The sequence below is a fragment of the Protopterus annectens genome, chromosome 4.part0 (genome assembly GCF_019279795.1).
Source record: "Protopterus annectens isolate FY-2018-M chromosome 4.part0, PAN1.0, whole genome shotgun sequence".
NCBI lineage: Eukaryota > Metazoa > Chordata > Ceratodontiformes > Protopteridae > Protopterus > Protopterus annectens.
In genome coordinates, this window is record NC_056733.1 from 1613873969 (window position 1) to 1613898547 (window position 24579).

The following is a 24579-nucleotide window of genomic DNA, read 5'->3' on the forward strand; positions in this document are numbered from 1 at the left end:
TTCATTTTACAACGCTCTTTATTAATTCACAATATTCTTCAAGTTCTCATAACTAACCACACTACCATTCATTTTTCTGCCTTTAACTCAGCAAGTCAGATCATGGTCCCCTAACATCCAAAAGTGGACCCTAACATCCAAAAGTGGACCACTTTCAATACTTATAAACAACATATATCTAACATCTACTATGGTCATCCGACCCCCTCAAATGGTATATTCTTCTCTGATGTTGTCCTAAAGCATTTTAATAGTATTAATTGAATTTAATTTTCTTTTATAATACCTACCATATATATCTACACTGGAATACATGTTATCCTTGTGTGTTCTATTGTAATATTATATTATTGGGGCTTTTCTCCCTGTACCTCCCTGAAAATGGGCTACTAGTCCAGTTAGACGCTCCCAGTAAACAAGTGTAAAATAAAAATAAGTTCATAATAAAATAAACTCTTAGGTTACTATTTTCCCTAGAATATGGTTCCAGTATTGTGTAGGTACCAGAAACCTGCTTGTACTTTATAAAACGTTCATTTTTTTCCCTTGGAATCAAAGAAAGGGAAAGACCACTCACTTTTTTTTAAGTTTAATGTCTCACATAATTTGCAGAAAAATTTGTCTTCACCTGCATGACATAAACACAGACACAGATAAATCTGTATTTTACCCTGTCAAGTACTGCTGATAATATTATATGGGTGATTAGTCCTGCTGATGTCAGCAGCTGCTGTAAAAAAGATAAAGGTGTGAAATTGTTTCCACCATCTTTATCGCAAATTGGAAGAGAACTTACACAGATTCACAGCTGCTTCCAGTGTAGCCATGTCATTCATAGCAAAACAAAACAATTAGATTAGTCAATGGTTCAAAGGCAGTTGTCACCTCTTTTGACAAATTTAAATAAGTATCATAATAGTATTGAAATGCTAAGCTTTAAACTATAAAAGTTGTTTATACTACTCTACATTTTAAGGTCACTTAAATGTAGCATTTAGAGGAAAGTGAAAAAATATTTTATGTAATTCTTGTATAGTATAAATACACTTACCATGTTTGTCCAAATCAGAACTTCTCTGCAGAAAGTGAGACAGGCAGCAACCCTATTAACTAGGTGCACTAATATTGTTTATAAGAAGGTCTTTTATGCTTTCTTGTGACATCCTTCCAGAAGAGGATCCCTATCTGGTGCACAGTGCCCTGAGACCTTCCACTGAGTTTGAGTCAGTCTTTACACAAGTTGAGTGCATGAGCGTTTTCTAGTCAACAAAGGAAATGTAACAATTGACGGCAAACATGATATACAGCTGAATTTACTTTAGCTCACATGTGTTATGTGTCCTTTCATTAAAACATTATTTAAAGGAAAGCTGATGTACTTTAACTATCCATTTATATAAACAAATGAATAAGTGAAAATAAAAAAAAATTCCACTGCTGGCACTGGAGAATATAATTACTTTCAAATCCTTTCCTTTGCAGTAGCAGCTTATCAGTTATACACAAAACTGCAAGGATCCCTCAGAGCAGTCACAGTTTTGACACCAAGTGTGGACGGAGGGACAGTCACTTCATCTTGGACTACAAAAAGATGCTTTGACCAAAGGCCTGTGATTCAGCTACTTTTTTGGTTGCAGCTGTATAACTCCTTAGTATACTGTACAGCCCTGAGACACATACAAATTTTGGCCATTAAAGAAATTAAAGAAGCAGTCTTGCTACAGAAGGTATATAAGATGTCAGTGGCTGACAGTAATCCCATTATATGTTAATGGCATGGGAATACACCACTACTTCCTTATGTCTAGCATGACTCATAATAAAGCAGACTTGAAATTAATTATGGGAAAGAGACAGACTTGAAGAATAACTAGATCACATTGATATGTTAAATCCCATTGGCATTCATTTTGCAGAAAGCATATTAACATTCTATAAGAAACAGTCAAAGTGATTTTAAGATTTTAAAAAAGCTCAGAAAACAAATGTAAACCTGGAGGACTGTGACAACTGGAAGAGATGGGCGAAGGCTGCCAGCCTAGTCAAATAGAATTTGATATATAATTCTGGCATTTGTAAATAAATGTAAAATACAGGCATGTATTCTTGAGTGTAAAAGAATATTGTGAAATGTGAAACTGCAAAATATGTGGCAACATTGCACTCTACTGGCCCAGTGAAGCATGGTGTGACCCTTTCATGTTAGAATTCGGCTCCAGTGCGTCTGGGTGAAGGTTTCATGCCCATTATTTTAAGGCTAAAGTTTATGACCAGATTTACATGTGGAAGGTGCTTCATTGCTCTGCTTTCTGCTAGAGTGTATATGTGAAATGCCTTGTATTGTTGTAAGTTTCTGAGCAGGTGTTAGATTGCTAAATAATGCAGTTTGTGGCCTGAGAACTCAGACCAGGTGTTAAGATGATGCAATATGAATACTGGGAAAACCTAAGTGTCAAAAATGATGTAATTTGGGAGGGCCTTAGAGACATGTTTGTTAGTAATGTTTAAATACTATATCTCACAAGAGACTGAGAGCGTTTTGATCTTGGATATCCAACTTATCAGCACTCTGCCTTATGCTCACATGTAAGTTTTAGCATTGTGATTTCTTGTAGGAATAGTTAAAGCTAGTAAAGATTCATTTTTCTTTGAAATCAGACCTGTCCTACTGTATTATTTTACGTTTCTGTGTGATCTCTGAACTCTTTAGATATCTCTGTGGTGTAGTAGTTTTGTCTTGTGTTTTAATTATTTATTATTAAATATTTTTAAAACCTTCTACCTGTGGCTGGTTTGTGTAGAGTTAAAGTATGCTTTAGAGTACATTATATATTTATAGAGTTTACTTTCTAAGCCCTTCCAGTAAGCCTTAGACTGTATAGTCACATTACCAATTGGATAATAATATTGCACATTGATAACTGGACACCCTTTTAAGGGCCTTTTAGTAGCTGATATTAGTATCTGGGTGGTGGCAGGGATTACCACCATATGGTCTGGGTAAAGGGGCACAGCTGGAGAATCTGTGTCAGCCTTTCCCAGGAGTGTCTGTGAAGTTGTATAAATACTTATCTCAAAGTGTGTGTGTGTGTGTGTGTGTGTGTGTGTGTGTGTGTGTGTGTGTGTGTGTGTGTGTGTGTGTGTGTGTGTGTGTGTGTGTTGTGTTAGCTACTTGGCAGGGACACAAAGCACTGGTTGGACAGAGAGGGTACTGGAGGTTTTAGCTTGCCCAGCTAGGCTGAGACCTGGACCCTATAGCTGTGCCAGTGGGGAGTCTTATTGGGGACCTGGTGAGCAAGGGAGCAACCAGTCCCAGACTGACTGTGATTTCTGTGTGCACTTAAGGGAAATTGTACTTTACTGTGTGTATTAATTATGTTTTCCTCTCTTCTAGGAGACAACCTCCCTGGTGTTAGTGGTGAGTTTCCTCTGGTGCCCCAGTTTCCTCCCACATTCCAAAGACATACATTAAGTGGATTCAACACTCTAAATTGACCATAGGTATGAGTGTGTGTGGAAGTGTGGGGTAACTACTGTGAAAGGGCTAGCCACCCGAAAGTGTAAACCTTGGCCCTAGATGATTGTCACTGTTAATGTGACACTCCAACCCCTTGTACAAAAATGGGAAAAAGGGATTGTGGATGGATGGATGGATGGTGGATGGATGGATGGATGCAAAATTCACCCTCTTTTAATTTTTGTTATATTTCACAATGAATTTCTTTGACAGGTAAATCTTGTACTTATTGCCTTTTAAACCATTTTTTTCTGACTACTATATAAAATTTATGCTATTATTTTAATCTCATTTGTTTGTATCCCCAAATCTTATTGTTTAAGTTGTTTTGAAATATGTTTCTAAAAGTCCTTTAGTTGTTTTAATATATCTTTCTGTCAATTTTCCTGGTTGAGTGATGGTCCATTTTGCAGCATATACGTGCATGCTAGGGTCCCTACTGTAAGTAATCAAACTACACTCCTACAGGCATCACCAATGCAGCAAGCAAACCAAGCTACTATCCCCCAGGATGGGTGAGCTAATATCAACTATCCACTCACTTCCTTCCTCTTTTGTGCCGTCTCTCTAACAAGTGTTATTAGTCAAACTTAGGTAATCTAGAGAGTACTTAGGATTTTATCCCTCTGCTCCATGGAGTCAAGTTACATTACACTGCTAATTCTTAAGAAATGCTCAGTCAGAGCTGCAGTAAATGCAGACTTTGTTTATTTCAGGACTTACAATGATTCACCTACAGGGCTGCATGTGTACATATCTATGCATAAACTTTAACATCCATTCAACATAGTATGCCTACATGTATCCCTGCATGTTGCACATGCAAAAGGGAGAAAAAGAGAGAATGCAGTCTCAGAAGAAGTCTAGGGGAGACCGTTACATCGTGTCACAATGTAACATTACCGTTAGTAGCTGCTGTAAAGTGCTTTAGCAGCACCAGAAAGAGCATTAGCAATGAAGGAGGACACACATCTGAAGTGTCCAGATGTGCCCCTCATATTTTTCTTTGTATCATAACATTTGTGGTTTTCTGTCAAATCATTGCGGACTGAAGTAATTAAAAAATACTAAATAAGCAGAATGGATGGTGTGGTTGATGGGACAGCAGAATGGGCATTGTGGTCAATGAGACAGCAAAATGGATGGTGTGGTCAATGGGAAAGCAGAATGGATGGTATGGTCAATGAGACAGCAAAATGGATGGTGTGGTCGAGGGACAGCAGAACGGACATTTTGGTCAGTGGGACAGCAGAATGGATGGTGTGGTTTGATCGATATGCTGAGCTGGTAAGCTCAGTGTCGACCTCATTGAGTAGACTTAGCTAATGCTACCAGTGCCATATTAAGCCCTTTCATCACTTTCTTATTAAGTAATCAAAGGCATGCAAAGAAATCAGAAAAGGTTTGTTTCTTCAAACATTTAAAAATATTTGACATTTTACTGAGTTTCACTGTCATACTGTTTGAACAAGGCAATACTCTTTTATTTAGCTCCACCCCCACTGCATGCACTCAAGCATTAATATTAACTATTCTAATTTCCCTCTCATAGCCAGCCTTAGGCATAGCCCAACTAGGCAGCCGCCCAGGGCTCCACTCTAGCAGGGGTGCTTTTCCAGTATTTATTTGTTTATTTATTTATTTGTTTGTGTAGTAAAGAAATGGTTTCTTTAAAATATGTTGAATGAATACATGAAAAAGTGAAGAGTAAGACAAACTGTGAGAAAAAGAAAGAAAATAGCAACCTGGATGGTGTAGGAAGAACAGGATGGCGGCACCAGGTGATGTGTGTGTGTGGGGGGGGGGGGCTGTGGAGCCCTTTTGTCTAGGCACCAGCTTACTAAAAGCCAGCCCTGTTCATTCTTAATATAAACATACCTTTCTGCCAAAATAACAAGTCAGTGAAAAGTGGACTGATGAGAAGGCATGGTCTTTTTCACTGGAATGAGGATTTTATAGCACAACTGCAAGGGCTGAGTGGTTAAGGCAAAGAGTTGTTAATTCATTACTCTGCATATATGAATGGATTCAAATCCCACTCTCCTCAGTGTCCGACTTTTAGTTAGAGTCTTACAGTGCAGAGGATTAAGGCAATGAGTGACTTCCTGTGGTGCAGGGTTTGATTCCTTCAGCTTTCATTTGCCTACTGTGTGACCTTATGCAAGTCACTTAACCAAACAGTGCTTTGGGACAATCACTAATATGAGTTAGGCTCTTCAATGGTCTGTTAGACTTCATACCTAGTAACTACCTACAAATTTGTTGTTGTTATTATTATTATTATTATTATTATTATTATTATTATCATCATCATTATGTCTAATGTACCAAAATAGTGGCAATAAGAAAGGATCTATGAGGAGTAGACTGATCTTTATCAGAAGAAACTTTTCTTTCTCTAAAGGCATAAAGCAGCAATCAAGAACAAAAGTATTTAATTCGTCTATGTATTTATTTATATGAAATTTAACATACTGAATTTCTGATAAATCTATTTTCCAAATGGCATCACTACAGTATAGGCTTTTAGTTTCTGGTTTTTTGTTTTTAATTAACTGTACTATCTCTTACTTATATAATGGCATGCTCAAGCTAAAGGCAACCATTTTTCTCATGAAAATAAAAGAGTAAACATGCATAAACTATTTTGATATGGCATGAGAAATGTCCTTTCCAGATACAGCTAAAAGATGCCTAAAATTGTATATGTGTGTACATATATAAATATTAATCATTTCCACAGTAAGCAGAATAAATACAGATGAAACATACATTGTGGGTAGAAAAGCACTGCTTTTGGGAATGCCAGCAAAATAAAGTAAAGAGGGTGCCCCTAGGTTTTATGAGTTATTGATGCAAGGTAAAAATAGCTAAACCAGCTCCATTGCCTGCTTTAGTCGTCAGTTGAGTTTTTTTGCATTCATATGAGGAATTTACAGCAGAGCTGCAGAGTGATAAAAATACTGTAGTCTGATACAAAGACAGACAGACAGGCTGAGCAACAAAACAGCTCTATGTGCTAGGTTCCAACTTAAAAAAAAAAGCTCTATGTGCTAGGTTCCAACTTAAAAACAAAGCAAAAAAAAAGCAGCTCTCAACTTGGATGTGGTGGTTGGACTTCAATTGCACCCACTCTGCTTCCAATGGTCAAATTTAAATTATAACAAGACAAAGTAAGCTTTGTGTTGAAGTGCTGTACCGATGGTTATCCCCACAATTTAGCTGAATGCAAGAAATACACATTTTTCATCCTTATTCTCATATCATGCGGTCAGTGGCTTTGCTAATATCAATAGGGTCAATGTGAAGATTGATGCTGGGAATGTATACATTTAGCACATTAAAGGTGAATGGCATACATGTTTTTTTGAGGGGGGCTGGCTGATATTGGCCCTAGTAGAACATAAATAGCTCCACTCCCATGCAGCCCAGACTATTTTAGAATTCTAGTAATGTTTAAAGTGTGGATTTTTTATTTTAATGTTTTAATGTTAAAATACCAAGTATAAAATAAAAATGATATATCTACCCTAAGCTGAAACTAATTTTTGCTCTCTGTTAGAAGTCCAAGACCCATAACTATGAGTCCCACAACTGCAAAAATCACATTGCAAATGTTCAAGGCATATAGTAAGTCTCAAAACATTCTGTTAAAGTACAGAATGTTTTGAGACTTCCTATATGCCTTGAACATTTGCAAGACTCATGAGAGAGCACTACAAACACAATAGCTGGTAATTACTTTACTTGGGCTTACCTTTTGCTCTATTGCCCAGAGGACTAATTCCAAGAGATAACACTGTGTGTTAGAAACAGCACATAGTGGGCATGTCATCACTACACAGTACATATCTGCAAAAATCTGTGCGGTGTAGTGCATAGTCAATAAATTTTAATTCTACCCTGATGAGAGAGTAGCAGCTACCATGACGTGGCCCAAACATTGTGTCTGTTCCTTCCACATACTCTTCCCAAGCAAACACAAATAATAAATTATGTCTCTTTCCCACTGTACTGCGTGTGTGTTTGTGTGTGTGTGTGTGTGTGTGTGTGTGTGTGTGTGTGTGTGTGTGTGTGTGTGTGTGTGTGAGATGGGGTGGCTGTCATACCTCCACACACTCCTTGGGTTAGGGGTAATACTACTAACCTATTGTGGTAACTGATAAGTTATTAGAACAGTTATTCCTTGCCTGCAGCAGTTCATTTTATAAGACGGGGAGTGACAGACAAAGGTAGGCCTACCTCTTAATTTCATACCATAAGACAGGGCAAAATCAATGATGGATTTCAATTATAAATCCTACAAACACAAAACATTGCTAGTCTAACAACTTTTCAGAGAGGAAATGGCAAAGTAACAGAGGTGGCCAAGCGATTTCTTTCCCAGGGAAAGAAACTGCTTATATGCCGTTTTGCTATTTTGCTGTTTCATGCTTTCAAGTTCGATCATGACGCATTTGAAGGATTACGTCTTCGATTTTATAATAGGAACCCTATCATCCAGGGTCAGTTTTATGGGTTTAAGTTAATGTAGGTGCTTTCTATGATAGTTCTAGATACCACTTTGAAGGCAAATGAAGTATGCTGGGGCTGTTTGTTGGTTTGTGGTGGAACTGAGAGAGCTGAGATATAAGTATTGTTGCGTAAGGATAGCACAGATTGAATAAAGAATGTATTGAACTGGTTTGATGGGCTATCATTAGGTTGTAGTCTACTGGGGGTTGGCTGAGTTGAGGGTTTCGTAGTTTGTTTATGTACCTTTAGAAAAGCTTGCAGTTATTATTAACTGTGGTTTGTTTTTTTCAGCGTAGAACTGTTTCTTATCTCTAAAAACAACGTATTTAATTTGATTACGCAGATTCCTGTAGGCATGCAGATTTGAGTTTAATTTTCTTGTCCACTCATCCCAGGTTTTGCCTCACTGAACCATGAGCTGCCTTGTGTCTTTTAATAGCCAAGTGGCAGAGTTGGCTTTAATGCTTTTGGTTCTAAGGGGTCCAGTGAGATAAATATTCTTAAAAATGCTCGAATGAATTCTGTGACTGTGTCATCTAGGGAGATATTCTTTCGTAAGTGATTCCCAGTTATATAATCACAGTGTGTTCAGAAATGTTTCACAATGAAAGGTAGGAAGTTTTCTTGCCTGCTTGTGCTGATGTACTTTTTCGTTACTATTGTAATTAATGCCTGATCCCATAAACAGGGAGATGGTCACTCAGGATGCCATGTGATATGATGTCATTAGGAGAGGAGGTAAGAATCCAGTCTAAACTGGACTGTCATTTAGTGGGATTATTATACCTAGTAGTGGCGGTAATAAGGAGGAATATATTGTAGTAAACAGGGGCATCGACATGTGAGTATAATACTTGCTTTCCTGCTTTTATTGATAGTTGACAGTGTATTTATTACTTTGTTGTGAATAAATAAGCCAAGTCTCTACATTTTTTAATTTAGCTTGTGTTTTGCAGACATGTGAAATGCACTGTGTTGGCCTTTGCCTGACACTTAGTGTATATGTGGCTTTTAACAATCTGCTTCCTGAACTGCAGGGTTTATTTCTCTCAGCCTTTGCTTGTCTGTTTTGTGACTCTACTCTGATCAAGTCACTTCGTTAGATAGTTCTCCTGGACTTCCCCTCAAAAGGGACATGAAGGCTATCCCAGGCTGTTAGCAAATGCATTCTACATTGTTTTCTGAGTCCCTGCACCCTTCAAATATCAGCTATTTAGTGGCCAATTTATGCTATTTGACTATGAATCCCAGTGTTTTTTTTGTAGTTTAATGGCTTAACAAATGCACTTTCAAGAAATGTGATTTTCAAGGACAGAGAAGTTTACACTTGCTAAGTTTTTTTCAACGTGGGTTTTTAGTTTTGTTTTGTTTAGCAAATGTCTGTCACTAATTTCATTGTAAAATTGATTTAGAGTTACAATAGAACTCTGTTTCTGCATGCTGGGTAATGATTCTTGGTAAGCATACACATGGGCACATGGGCACGTGGGCATTGGGTGAGACCTGCCATATTTTGCATTGTGACATGCCATCCAGTTCCATACCAACCTTTTGTTCACACTAATGGTGACATCAACAGCCCCCCATTTAACAGTTGTGACCACAGTAAGCCCTCTACTCTCCCCTGCCCCTGGGACACAGCATTAGATGTATGTCTCATTGTTTTCAGTTAGGTTTTCCAGAGCATGTCTCATTATATTAGTCCAGGGCATCTAGGTCATTGTTATATTCTTAATCACTTTACACACAGATATTAAATCAAAGCTTTTCCTAGTGACCTGCCCTTCACACATATGTTAGATTCTAGCCTTCCCAGTGTATACCCAGCCCTAGTGCACATAGATGTTAAATCATAGCCCTTTCCATTGTATTTCTGTTCCTAGCATGCACACAGATGTTAAATCATATCCCTTTCCAGTGTATGCCTGCAGCTAGCACACACAGATGTTAATAAAAGCCCTTTCCAATGTATGTCTGTCCTGAAAACACACAGATGTTAAATCATAGCCTTACCCAGTGTACACCTGCTCCTAGCACATATAGATGTCAAATCATAGTTGGCCCAGTGTACACCTGTCCCTACCATTCATATTTGTTACATCATACCTTTTCCCAGTTTACGTTTTTCCCTAGCATACATGGATGTTAAATCATGGCCCTTCCCAATATATGCCTTTCCATAGTACACACAGATGCTAAATCATATCCCATCCCAGTGAACATCTATCCTTAGCACGTACAGGTGTTAAATCATAGCCCTTCTTAATGTACGCCTAGCTCAGGGACACGCAGATGTTAAATCATAACCCTTCCTAGTGTCTACCTGTCCTAACACACAAAGATATAAAATCATATCCTTTCCCAGTATATACCTGTCCCTTCTTCTTCTTCTTCTTTTGGCTTTTCCTGATTAGGGGTCACCACAGCAGATCACCTGTCTGCTCATGATTGGCAGTGGAGTTTTACAGTGTTGAGTTGCCAGCTCGGCATCCAACCTTCCATGGAAGGCACACACATGCATGCCTAGGGCCAATTTGGAGTGTCCAATCCACCTACAGCATGTCTTTTTATGTGGGAAGAAAATCGAAGCACCCAGAGAAAACCCACGCGACCACAGGGAGGACATGCAGACTCTGCACAGAAGGCACCCCAGCTGAGGATCAAACTGAGAACCTCTTGCTGTGAGGTGACAACTCTAACTGCTTCACTACCATGGCACCCCAGTATACACCTGGCAAATGTTAAGTCATAACCTTTCCCAGTTTATACCTCTCTTTAGCACAGAGAAATGTTTAATTGCAATCCTTCCCAATGTATGCTTGTCCTAGCACCAAAATATGTTAAACCACAGCCTTTTCCAGTTTACACCTGTCTCTAATATGCAAAGATGTTAAATCACAGATCTTCCCAGTGTACACCTGTCCCCAGTACATGCAGGTGTTACTTGTAACCTCCCAGTACAATTGTGCAAGACATATATTGATATGACTCATGGCCTTCCTCCCACTGCACACAACTATGCTGGACAGACGCATATATTAAATCATACCCCCTTCTCACTGCAAAGCCATCCAAGATATATATATATATATATATGTGTGTGTGTGTGTGTATAATATTGAAATTAAAAAATGTACACTGACTACATGACTATACATTATGCACAGTTGGAAAATAACAGTACCAACAAAAGGAGACCAGATCTAATTGTCTAACTAATAATAAACAAAAATATAACTAAATATGTAACTATTGGTCCCCTTCATATGATCGATTTTTCACAAAGTTGAAATTCATATGGCTGAGACCATATGATCGACTTTTGAAAAGTCGACCATGGGGAACCGCTATCTCCGTACAGTGCGGAATGGGAAAATTTCCTTCTTCTGCACTGTAGTGCGATCTTGGAGTTGGTATATTTAAGTTATGGGGTGTGAGGGGTGGAGCCCCCATGGGGGGTGCAGGGGGGCGCTAACAGCTTTTAGGTAAGTGTTGGTTGTGTTTTTGTGTTTACTTTACATGTTCAGCTTTGTGAAACGTCGATCATGTAAAGTAGACCCGTAACTATATATATCCTGCATCTCTCAATGTCTGCCATTCTCTCCTTTCCTCCATAATAAACACATTCATTATAATGCCTTCAGAAAATTATTTTGTTCTTTTCATTTTTATCCTCTTACCGCCTAATGACCATTAGCCACTGTGATCAATCATCCTTCATTCTTGTTAAGGAGAGAGCTGACCATAGGAATGAAATATTTCCTTAACCTCCCCTGTAGCTCTTCTTTAACCAGTATATAATATTTCAAAAGCCCTACCTCTTTGCATATTAGTCCAGACAAGGTAGATTATTTTTTCATCCACTACACTGTGCACCCATTCCTGGTAAATTCTCCTTTCTCCGGCATGTGTAAAGAAACACACACACACTTACATGCCACTGCTAACAATTCCTTCACCAAGTCTAATTAGTCATTGGTTCCTTGTAGCAGTACAAACAGCCCCAGGTAGCAGTTCAAAACAGTTTCTCTCTCTCTTTCTTTTCACGGCCAATATTTCCCCAGCTGAACACTTTTGATTCATTTGGTTCTTGTACAGACAAGCAACAATAGTTTAATAAATGGGAAAAACTTCAGTTACTTCCAAGCAGGAATCCCCTGAATGATGATACACTTAAATGAAGAAGACAAATAACCAGGACATTCTTTCATAAAGTGTTCTCACAGGTGAAACTGAAGCTCTGACAAAATAAAAGTTCTTGCTTTAAACCTATGGTGCAATAGTGCTATTTTGTTTTCGGCGTCAAGTAGTTCTGGGTGAAAATCAATGTGTACACAATACAGGCAAATCAGGTGGACAGTCCTTACACACAAAGCTTTAAAACAATGAAATAGTGTCTCTTAACACTTGTTCAACCAGGCAATACCACAAAACATGAAAAATAAACAAATGTTTCTTCCCACTGACTTGAATGCATCCAAAAATAAATATTTTACGAAAATGGCTCCAGTGCAAATTTGTAGTACTGGTAGAATGTCTTGTAGCCAACAAATCCCTTCCGTGAGACAAAAGTTCCTTCTTTTCATCATCACTTCACTTGGATATATGGTTTTCAGTCCTGTCACTCTCTTGAGGTACAATATATATGTGACAGTAGTGCACCCTTCTCTTCATGGTTCTCCAGACTCCCCCAGACCATACTCAGTGAGTGTCTTTGGCACTGTAACTTGTGCCATATTGTCCTTGGCTACTGTTTATATAGGTAGGTGCCTTACCCCTCTAACTAATCACCTACCTAACATTTTATGGTTTAAATGACCATCTACCTACTATACCCTTTCAAATCCTACCACTCATAAAAGTTTGAACAGAAAATCCCTGTTTTTTTCAAGAACATAATACACCTAGCAGTCCTATTGGTGCTACTACCTGCCAGGTACCATCTGGCAATGCCATATATAGTCTTCAGTTTTTTTTTCTGTATTCATTCAACATATTTTAAAGAAACCATTTATTTGCAAAAAAAAAAAATAAATAAATAGTGGAAAAGCTCTCCCTAGGCAGCTACCTAGTTGGCCTATGCCTAAGGTTGGCTATGATTTGAGTACACCCACTTATATGTTAGTAAGAGCTGCCATTACCAACTTGGTAAACAAAGTTCATGTTGCTGGTTATGAATGTCTGACCTGCAAGCCTCCTCTTCAGGAGTGAATTACATGTTCCAGGGCAGTTATGGCAAAACAGCTATGGTACCACCAGTTCCTTTCCACTCCTTCAATGTAGGAAGAGCAAGCATTTGCAGCTCCATCCTCTCCTCCCCTCCCCTATCCAGCGTGTCCAAATCGTGTGCCTGTAATCAAACTTAGGCCATCTTTGGCATCGTCAGGATTTTATCTCCTAAACTCTATAGCTGGGTTCACCTTCATGTCATTTCAGCTGCAATTCCTGATCGATTTTTAAGTGACTTCTATCATCCTGTTTACATCTTTGCAGAGTACTGGATTTCAGAAGTGCAGACAGTTGTTGAAATATGTTTTTGTGGCCAAATAAATAAATGAAATGATTTAGTTTTTATATTTTTAATAAAACAAAATTAGTACATGTTAAACAAATAGCAAGCTGATAAGAAAGAACAGGTTTGCAGTTTTCAGACATAGTATGGTAGAACTACGTAAGTTATCAATTCTGTCCAAAAGATTTGCTAGATTCATCATGTATGTGACTGTGAAGGTGGTCTACAGAAATCTGAATATGATTACAGAGTTCAGAAATTGGTCACAAAGTCAATGAAACACTGAAACAGAAAATCAGGACGTAATTATAATAGATTATTTAGACTGTAATGTACTTTGTAAGTAGTCTGTCATCAGCCATAGCCAAGTAATGAAATTCATATAAAAAGTAAAGAAAGACAAGTGGAAAATTAATATTATTTATAATGAAAGTCAATGTTAAAGCCACATTTGGAGTGCTGTGGTCAGTTCTTTTCACCACATTAGTGCAGGATGGCACAAAACTGGAAAACTGGAATCAGTCCAGTGCAGACCAAGTAAAATAATGAGTGATGAGTTTAGAAAATTAGTCATATAAACAGGCTAGTTTTTTTAGTCATATAAACACGCTAGTTTTTTTTAACCATGAAAATATAGCAATGGAGGCTAACATTTATGCATTAGGTTAAAATAGCAGAGTCCAGTTAATGTATTTATGGTTAATAATTGTGGATTATTAGTAAAAATAACATAAAGACCGTTTGCATTTTAAGAGTGAGAAGGGGGAATATTTGGCCCATCACTATAACTAAAATTTTCTGCTAAGGCCTTCTCCAGCCTGGCTCAAAAATTGCAGAAGTCCTTAGCCTCCTCTCATATAGTCTTCAGTACATCCTAACTGAGTTCACTAAAAATATCTTTTCTTCCTGTTTAGGTAAAGTAATCTTGCTGCTCATAATAAGACTGATAACACTTGCAAAAGTCTGAATCTGGAGGGAGTGAGGATTTTTTTTTTCTTGTACAGTAAACTATGTTCTTTTCTCTCCATGCCTTCTCTGAACATTGGATCTATCTAGCAAGACATCTTGGAAAAATAAAATATAAATAAATGATGTCAGTTACACCATAAGTGCTGACAAGAACCCGGAAACTGGCATTTCGTAGCAGAACAATTTCTAACATGCAAAATTTTAACATGAAAGACAAAAGCTTGCATCTGTTTATTACAGCCAGTATAAATTGCAACAAACCTTTCCACTTCTGTTAATAGTCACACTAATTGGGATAGTAGGATTACACAGGATCATTGAATATTGAGTTCAGCATGGTCATGTCTTTAAGTGAAGGGCAGTTGCTTAAAATGAGAAGTTTTACAAATAGGTGCTTAATAGATTGATAGCTAACAATCCAAATTTTTGAAGCCTTAAATAATGATTTTCACTAGAGGCTGAAAAGTGGGTGAAATGACAGGCAGTGTTAAGTACGGTCTGGAAATTATGAACATCTGATAAAAGAGAATTTTAGAGTACAGGACATCAAAGTGAAACATAAGTATAGAGAGATCCAGCCAGAAGTCAGTGCATTTGCATTCTTAAACAGCATTGCTTTTGGAGATGTTAGGTGTAGAAGTAATACAGGATTTAAGTAGAGTACTGCATATTGTTTTCTTCTTTATGGATGAGCACACTTTTTTTCTGGATAAGCCAAAGTCTGTCACATTTTTAGTGATTGATGAGGCATGAACAGGCCTTACCAATTGTTAGTGTAAAGTACTATGTTTAAGATTAACAGGAGTTAGAGAGTTTTGGAAAACAGAAAATAGCAAGATACCAAATAAAGAATCCACAGGACACTTAGATGATAGTAGAGAGCTCAGAGAGAAAATGGGAGAGTAGGACTGTGGAAGAACAGATGCTTAGCTTACTTCAGAATGAGTTAGCAATGCCCATATTATGTGAGCTCATAGATGAGCAAAGAGTGTGACACCAAGTCAAACACTTTCTGTATGTGCACAAATATGGCATAGTGAACACATCCTGATTAACATTCTGTCAGATGGAGCTCTTGAATGAGAGAAATGTAGTGCAGGTACTGTTTCCTGGCCTCAGTGTTCATTGTATAACAGGAATAATACAGAGAAAGTCGCAAAGTTTGAATGAACTATGTTTTGTGAGATCTAAAAAGATGTAAAGAAGAGAGATGGATTAGTGGTTGCAGCTGAGGAAAGGTAACAGAGGAGATAAAATAGGTTGACTACATGCAAGCCTTGATAAACCATAATGAAGATTATATTATGGAAGGAGGAAGAAATACATATAGGCACACAGAGCTGAGTGGCCTAGTGGGCTAATGCACTATGCTGATGAGCTGCAAGGGCAGTTGTTAAAGAAACCTGCCAGCACAGCTGAATGTGACTGCAAAGTTAGAGACACCTGATTTTGAGAGCAGATTATTTTATCTTCAAAATTCCCTAACTGACAAGATGATTGTCTTTCCATATCATAACCTTAAGTCTTTACAGATTTTAAAACTGCCTGTTATATAAGCTGCATACCTGAATGTTACTGTTGTAGTCATTCTGGGAAAAAGGAACTTTTGCCGTAAATATTCATTTAACTGTAAATCCAGATAAATAGCAATCAAAGGAGTCTCTTTGTTATCTTAGGATCATAAGAAGTTGCTAGGCTATTGGCTGTGAGGCCGTTATAAGCCTTTTCAAGAGTTTAGCCTATGTTTAGCCAAGTCAGCACCCAATGCCCCAGTCCAGCAGGGACACAGGTGGAATCCCAGGGGTGTGTTTCTGTTTCCCATCCAGTTATCCAGGTTGCGCTTAAAAAGGGATAATGAGGTACTTTGATTGATGTGGAGAGGGGGTCTATTCCACAGATAGAGGAGTCTTTGGGACACAAACAGGGGCGCCGGAAGCTGTTAAAGACTGGGGGGCAGAAGGTGACAGGGGTACTTAGTGAACTAAAAAGGGTAATTTTTTTATAACTATTTGCTACCACAACATAGGTTCACTTGAAGGACATTTTAAGCTTAGCCAATTCCCTTTTGGTGCTTGAATTAACATTTTCTGATTGGTCTTAGCTATCCCCATGGTTGATAATTGTATATTAGCCCTAGTGAGAACAACTGTGCTCATACCATAGATAATTTGAGGGGGCCATGTAACGGATGCAGCATTTAGGAACTGCCTCTATCCATTAGTGGCATGAGGGGAAATCCTGGAGTACATTTTCTATTACCCATCCTTAGAGCCAAGTTGCATTTGAATATGGATGGATGAGCTTTGCTTTATTTTTATGGATAGTCTGTTCCGGGACAGTGGTAGCCTCTGTGATATATATCCATCTCTCCGCAACATTCAGTTTAGATACCTGGACTGAGTATTTCTGATGCCATTTGACTTGCTGATGTTCAGTAGGTCCATCTGTATTATGTCGGAGGATGCTTTTTATGCCAGACATGTCACTTCTAAGCACTCTGTAGGATACTGAGTATAGTAATAAATCTTTGAGGTGGTCCATGCAAGACCTATTGTTTAGAACTTGTATCCTTTTAGTAAGGTATCTCTGAAGGTATTCCAATTGTTGCATGGGGCTGGACAGATACATGCCAAAGTGGGCATTATACAAAATGATTGACACAATGAGAGCTTTGTAAAGGAGGACAACAACATCTCTAGATGTAGTCACAATCGATTTGTTTATAAGCTGGGCAATATAGAAAGGCTTTCTTATGACTCTGGGCACATGTTGGTCAAATGTTAGGTCACTGTACACACAAGTTCCCAAATGCCAAACAATTGGATCAGTTCTCAAAGGGCATTGTCATGATTTTGACACCAGTTATTATTTGGGACAGACCTTCCTGCATGATGGTTAAGTCATTTGGGGATTCAATAACTTCATCTAGCTTGCAGTCATCTCAAACTTAGCTGATCAAAGTTCTTTGGTATTTCCTTTTACTTTTGAGATGTGTATGCCAAATAGAAAAAGTCTCAGCACCGAACCCTTGGGGACTCCATTGGTGACTGGTCTCTTCCCCTGTTTTGATCTCCTGCATCCTGTGAGCCAAGTTGGCAATGCAGCTGGTGATTGTTCCTACATTATTTATCATTTGTACTACACCTATGTAGGGGATTGTGTCAAAAGGCTTGGCCAAGTCAAGGTAATGTGGTGTGAACTGCTCTACCTTCATCCATTGCTTTGGTAACAAGAGTAAAGCTTAAAATCTGCCCATGATTTTGATCTTTTCACACTTTCCTCTGGGCTGTTTTCAAACACATTTTTAGGGCCATGCATACGTGTATGCATTCCTTGATTCACCTTCCTGATTGTATTAAATTAAATTCCTTGTATAATACAGCACACTTGTTAGACTTAAATTAGCGCATTTTAAATTTGTTTAAACATTTTTCAGTAGGCAATGGAGCAAAATGCATGCACCAATAATGACAAAACTGCTGTATTCATAATATTTCCATGATAACAGTCTACTTCCACACACAATTGCATTTTAAATGTATTGTTTCAACATTTTTCCAGTAGGCAATGAAGCAAAATGCATGCATCAATAATGACAAAACTGCCCTATTCAGAACATTTCCATGATAACAGTCTACTTCTACACACAATATATAAATACAGAATCACAGTAGAGTGTAAGCCATAGACATGTTGCACAGTTTCTTGAACTTATTTTCAATTGGGGGGGGGGGGGGCAAAAGGCCAAAAACCAGGGACACATTTTAAACATTGTGTGTATAATTTTGGAAAGTTGCTTGCATAAAATGTTATGTTACCTCCATGCATTTCATTGCTAAGTCTTGAACCCAGAACCATATGCACTACAGTTAGAGCAAGATACCACTAAGCTAAACCAGCAGTTTCTTAAAAAACAGGAAGACCAACTTAAATGGCTATTTTATCATTTAGTGAATTCAGTTCTCTCTTCTCACCATAGCTCTCAACCTCTTAGCCCAAAAATACAGAACAAAGCCAATAATAGGGGAATACAGCCCCAAAATAAGGACAGATTTCAAATACTGATTTTATAACCTTAGAAAATTGCTAGAATAAAAGGTTTTGTTGTACTAGAGGAACAGAACAAACATGTGAGGCATAAACTCACAACTGATGGTGGCTAGGGACTGTAGGCACTTTTTACCTGTACCCAAGGTACAGGGTTTGAGCCTGAGTAACTCTAGCCATCAGATGTATCCTGCTGGGGGTGTTTTCATACACACACACACACCATTCTGCAATACAGTCCAGCAGCAGTGTACTCACTCAGATTCCAGCTTCTGTCTGTAGTGCTGTCCGCTCCACTCTGCAATTACATCCTACAGTCCAGAGCATCTCGGCTTCTGCGAATATAAATTCCCAACTTGACTAACTGCAAATATGAATTCTGGCAGCAGCTTGACTAACTATAAATCCTTCTGGCAGCAGCTTTGAATAAATCCGTTTGTAAATTGTTCCCACTTGCAAATTAAACAGCTGGAAATACATGCAGGAAAACAAAAGGTACAGAGGTATGATCTAAAAGTAGGGGGGATCCCCACCCCCCCTCGTTCTATGGTTTCGGTGCCCATGGACATGTGAGTTACTTGATTAGAGCTTGACTTGTGGATATGCAGTTGTCCCATCAAGGTGGGGTTAATGAGTGTGAAAGTACTTTCTTGAAGTTTAAAAGAATATTTAGCAATGAGGGCCTCAGTTCATGTAGTTTTATTCAAGGGGATGCATTAAACTGATAAAGCATAATGCTAAACATTAAGGGAAATCACGATTATGGATTAAAGACTGAAAACAAATGTTAGAATATGTGGGATTTATTTTACTGTTAGTTATTCAAACAGTATTAATCATGCATTCTGCCACTGTTAGTCACAATGGACAATGGTAGGTTTGGTAGCCATGTTAGTAACCATGACAAAACATAAGTTAATTAAAACAGTATGAATAAATCCACATTATGATACATTCTACTATAATTCTACTGCACATCCTACTATAATTCTCTCCCTACCTAACATATCTACTAATAGTTCTCATCCTACATAACATCCTACTATAATTCTCTTTACCAAACATATCTACTAATAACCTCCTTTAGCCCATAATCTCCAGAAGGAACTTGCATTCTTTTTTTACTATCTTAATTTGCACATAATGGAATTTTTCATGCATTTGCTCCATCAAATGCCAAATTATTGTAACTGTTGTTACCATGTATTCTCTTTCTAATGTCAGATTAACTATTTTGTAAAATTTGTAAGAATTGTTATTCTGTAATCTTGTAATTCTGAAATTTATTATACTTTTACTTACTGGAGCTTTTCTCCCCAGGACTCCATTGAAAAGGGGTTCCTTGTGGCCCAATGGACTATCCTGGTAAACAAACTGCAAATAAATAAAAATAAAATAAATAAATTATGTAAAATAAATCCCCAACTCAATTATGGTGACTCCACAGTTTGGCAGAAGATTAAATGGAACATCATAAATATACACATCAGCCTAGAAATGTAGCAAGTCCCTCATTCTATGGCTGTTTTCATCAAATTTTCAGTTGTACTCATTTACTACTAATGAACTAATAAGGCTACTACAAAATCTCCCATTCAGTGTTGAACACGCAACAGATAAATCCTACACTAAATATGTTAATTCTTCATCCCAACTACTGTTATTTTTTGGAATGATGTTATAAACTTTTCTCTCTCCAAACAAAATATTCTGGATCTCTGGAAGTAGAATATTGCCTTCTTTTCCTAAGAGCTGGTCTCATCACTGTGCTAATAACTACAGGCTCTTCTACCTATATGCACATCTTGTAAAAGTGGTGATGATGACCTTTTATGTGATGAACAGCTTGGCGTTGGACCAGGTTCTGATACTCTCAAATAGCGCTTCTTACACTTCATACCTTTCTGATGGATTCATAGCTCTCAACTGTTCAGACTTTTGCAGAATGCCCAGATTTCTGTCTTTTATTTTTGGTCTATTCTTCATACAATTTGAGGTTTTCTAGCAAATCACTGAGGATTGAAATCACTAAATAATGACATGCATTTGGGTTTCAGCCTTCATTTCCTTCTGAAAATGCATGCTAACACAAATCCTGTTATTCTAGCAGCTTTTGTAGTTTATAAGAGCGATATTTAAAATCTGTCCCTATTTTTGGACCATACTCCCCACATTATTTTAGGCTTTGTCCAGATTTCTTATGCTAAGAGGATGAGAGGTATGATGGCAATTATTACATTGCAGATGTCTAACTCGTTTAATTTGGTCTCACATTTGCATGGGGCTAAAATACAAGTTCTGTAGTGAAAGCACCCTCTGGATCTCTGACTGCTTATTAAAGTTTAACTCAGTGGGATAAAAGCACAAGCTGTTAATGAGCTTCATCGTGTAGTCCTGGGCTTGATTTCCCCATATATCCACTTGCATAAAGGGTGATCTGGATAAATTACTCACCAGACAGTGGTCCCAGGTCACCAGTGGAATGGGACAGTAGTGGGCTTAACTGATTAACAAATAAATGCAATTAAAATAAAAAAAAATGCAAAAATTAGGTTTTTTCATTTCTTTCATGTTACATTCACAGCTCGTGGATGATGGAGGGGTAGCAAGTTCAAACAACATGGCAATGTAATTTCACTTCTACATGGAAGTATTTTTCAAGAAACTATATAGCTGAGGACAAACAAAACAAAAGTGTTCCAGCAGACTCAAGGTGCAGGGTTTAAGTCTCAAATGGGATAATTGGTTAGGCCCACACTATAAACCTATAAACCTATATTAAACATATCTCTTGGTTTGTAAATAAAACTAGTCTTAACGTTAAACTTTGAACAATCACTGTAGAAAAAAATTGGCCAATGACTGAAAAACTGTTGTGGCTATCATTTACGGGTTTCTAATTACAAAAGGTACAGTGCTGTTCTGTTATTTAAATCACTTATATCTGTGGACATGATCTTTACAATTTCCCCTGATCAATCTGTTTTTATTACATATATTTTTTTTCTGGAAAATCAGAAATAATTTCCACTGCTAATAGTTGCTTATCATTAGGGGTTAACTGCAATCTTCCCTAGGTCAGGCAGCACAGATTAAATCAGTTAGTATAGTCACTGCGACCCCAGATGTGAATTATACAATTTTCTTTACATGGTGATTGTGTTCATGCACATCTGCAGTAAACTGCTTGTTGTCCAGCAGCAGACATATAATGTGACAGTCATAATCTGATGTGCATGTCAATAGGTCTATAATTTTTCTGGTTACTTCTAGGTGATGTTACCATCTATGGGTACAGTAATTTTATAGATTTTTGTATTAGATTTAAACTAATTCTTTTACATGATTAACTTAAGCACCAGACTGATATGTAACCATCCTATTCCAATCACGTTTGCAATAGAATTTACTGTCAACACCTCTGAATAGTATTTCTCTGATAGATATTGTTAACCTTCACACCTTCAGAAGGACTTAAGTGAGCATGTGGCTGATCAATTCCAAAAGCATAATTTAAGTTTAAATAAATGTTCAAACCTATAACATTTGCATCCTCTTTATGTTCAGAATTATCAGCTAGTTTTCTCAGAAACATTGTCAATGTTCTTTTTGACTTTCCCCTGTATGGTAAAGTTCTAAGAGAAAATGGATCACCTTCCTTCTTTCCTCTTTTAATTAGGTGCATTTCTTATAGGAACATGTCCCCTTGTCTGAGTAATCTCCCTATGTTTCTGAACTATTAAGAATATTGCTATAACTTAGATGATGTCTAATGGGCCATGTTTGCCTTCTGGAATAAGCTTCTTGCTCCTTAAACATTTTTATTATTAATTGAATTGGATTGGCCTGGACTAAGCAAAAGGTTAAATAAGTCATAATCAACAATAGGCAAGTGTGTGTGTGTGTGTGTGTGTGTGTGGTTGGGGGGGGTGTACTAAAATAGGTAAATTTGGATGCTATGAAAAACAGAACACAGGAGGAATGTAGGAAGTACGGTTGATAGAATTAAGTGGATTTTTACAAGGTCCATGCACTATTAGACATACAGATAGAAGTTGAGCTAGGACAAAGACATGGTGGACCAGAAATAGCATTGTCAATAAGATATGAGAGCAGTGAGTCAAACACCACAGGAAAAGGCTGCTTTAGGGTGAATAGAACCTTTTCTGGGTAGTAGTTACCAGCACAATCTAAAATATGTTATGTATTAGTGAACTTCTGATCTCTGCTATACCAATAATTTTGAATTTAGCATGGTTATTGTTCTCTGAGAGAAGATAGGCTGTGAAGAAATGAGATCTAGGGGAAAAACTTAGGCAAGGAAGGAGAGAAAATATTTTACAGGCTATTAAGAGTGGTAAAGCATGCAAACTTGATGGTTTTCCCATGGAATTTAATAAAAGTATTCAGAGATAAACTAACAAAGATGTATTTCTGAGCAGTAAGTAGAATCATAGTGAATGATCATCCCCACTATAGGCCATGGATATAACAGTAGCTCAACAGATCTTATCAACACCCCTTAGTAAAATGCATTAATTCCAAAGCTGCACAACTCTGAGAAAATGGCATGCACCTCTCAAGTAAAACAACATCACATCTCCAATCCCTATACCAAATCTTCAGTGCTCTATTCCAACAAAACTATCTATGCAGTAAACTGATACAAAAACATAACAATACAGAATAAAATATCAAAATTATCAAGCAAAATAAAGCATGCAAGTTTTTTTTCCCTAAAATTCTTTAATGAAAGTGGTATTCTGTGTTATTTATTTAATGGCAGCAGTATCAGGGAAAGTGGGTTCAATGAAATGGCCTGATTCTAACACTAACCCAACATCCACATGGTTGTTTCCGTATAGCTTCATGTACTTCTGATACTGTAGATGTGCTGGTTATGAATTTAGCCTTGAGCACTTGTGCTTCTGAGGATGTCTGACTTAAGATCTTCATTTCCAAAGATGGAAGTCAGCTGGGCCATCCTAAGTATCCTCTCATATTGTGCTATTCCTTAAAGAACCCTTCTAGGATATCACTGAAGATGATAAGAAGAATATCAAGACTCCTTCTGTTGTGGAGAGTAAGTATAACCGTTCTCATTCCTCCTCATCCAAGCCCACCCAGTTCTGTAAAATTAAGAAGGCTTTGAAGTGTCAGAAGAGGCCACCTATCCTCTAGGTTGTTTACTCTTTCCAGAAGCAACATTCACAGTTGTCCACAATGCTCTCAGCTCTTTCTCTGGATCTTTATCATTTCTGATTAGCATGACAATGGCCTATTATAATGACTGCCTTCACATCAAAGCATTGCTGCTGCAGTAATCCATGTGCTACCATTAGATTTCCTCAGCAAGATCTCTACTTACCACTGTGGTCTCAAACAAGGGCAAGTGGAAAATGAAATACCATTTCTTCCCTTAAATTGAATCTTCACATTTACTTGTCCTTTCACTGGCATCTTTTTGATTTAGGCTTTACATATTCCACCATTAACTTGTATGTCTTTGTCTTCTAAACATATCACAGTTTGCTAGAATGCAAAACTTTAGCCCTAGATAGACTGGTTAAGTAGTTGCTAAAGAGCTTCTTTCATCACTAGACTCCACTGAAAATTCTATTTCCACCTTGAGATCTGAGCTTCATGATCAAAATATGTTGTACTCATTCTTTGAACTGACTGGTTTAGGAGACTTGCACAAACTATAAGAGAACCTCTTGACCAAAGGTCCAGTTCACTAACCAGCTCGTGTAGAAAAAAAACAGAACTCACTTGACCACCAGCCTGATAAAACACAGACTGTTTATTAAAACAAAACACAGAATAAAAGCAGGTAAGCACTTTTGAGTTTTACCCGTTATCAGACAATGCATCTTACAATGAAACTCACTTTTAAATAAACAATAGCCAATTCTCTTTTCAGTATTGAGCTCTCCTCCTCTTTAGGTGAATTTAATGGGGATAGCCCCATTCAAACCAGGGGCTCTGTCAGCTCTTAATTCAATGATCCATCTAGCCT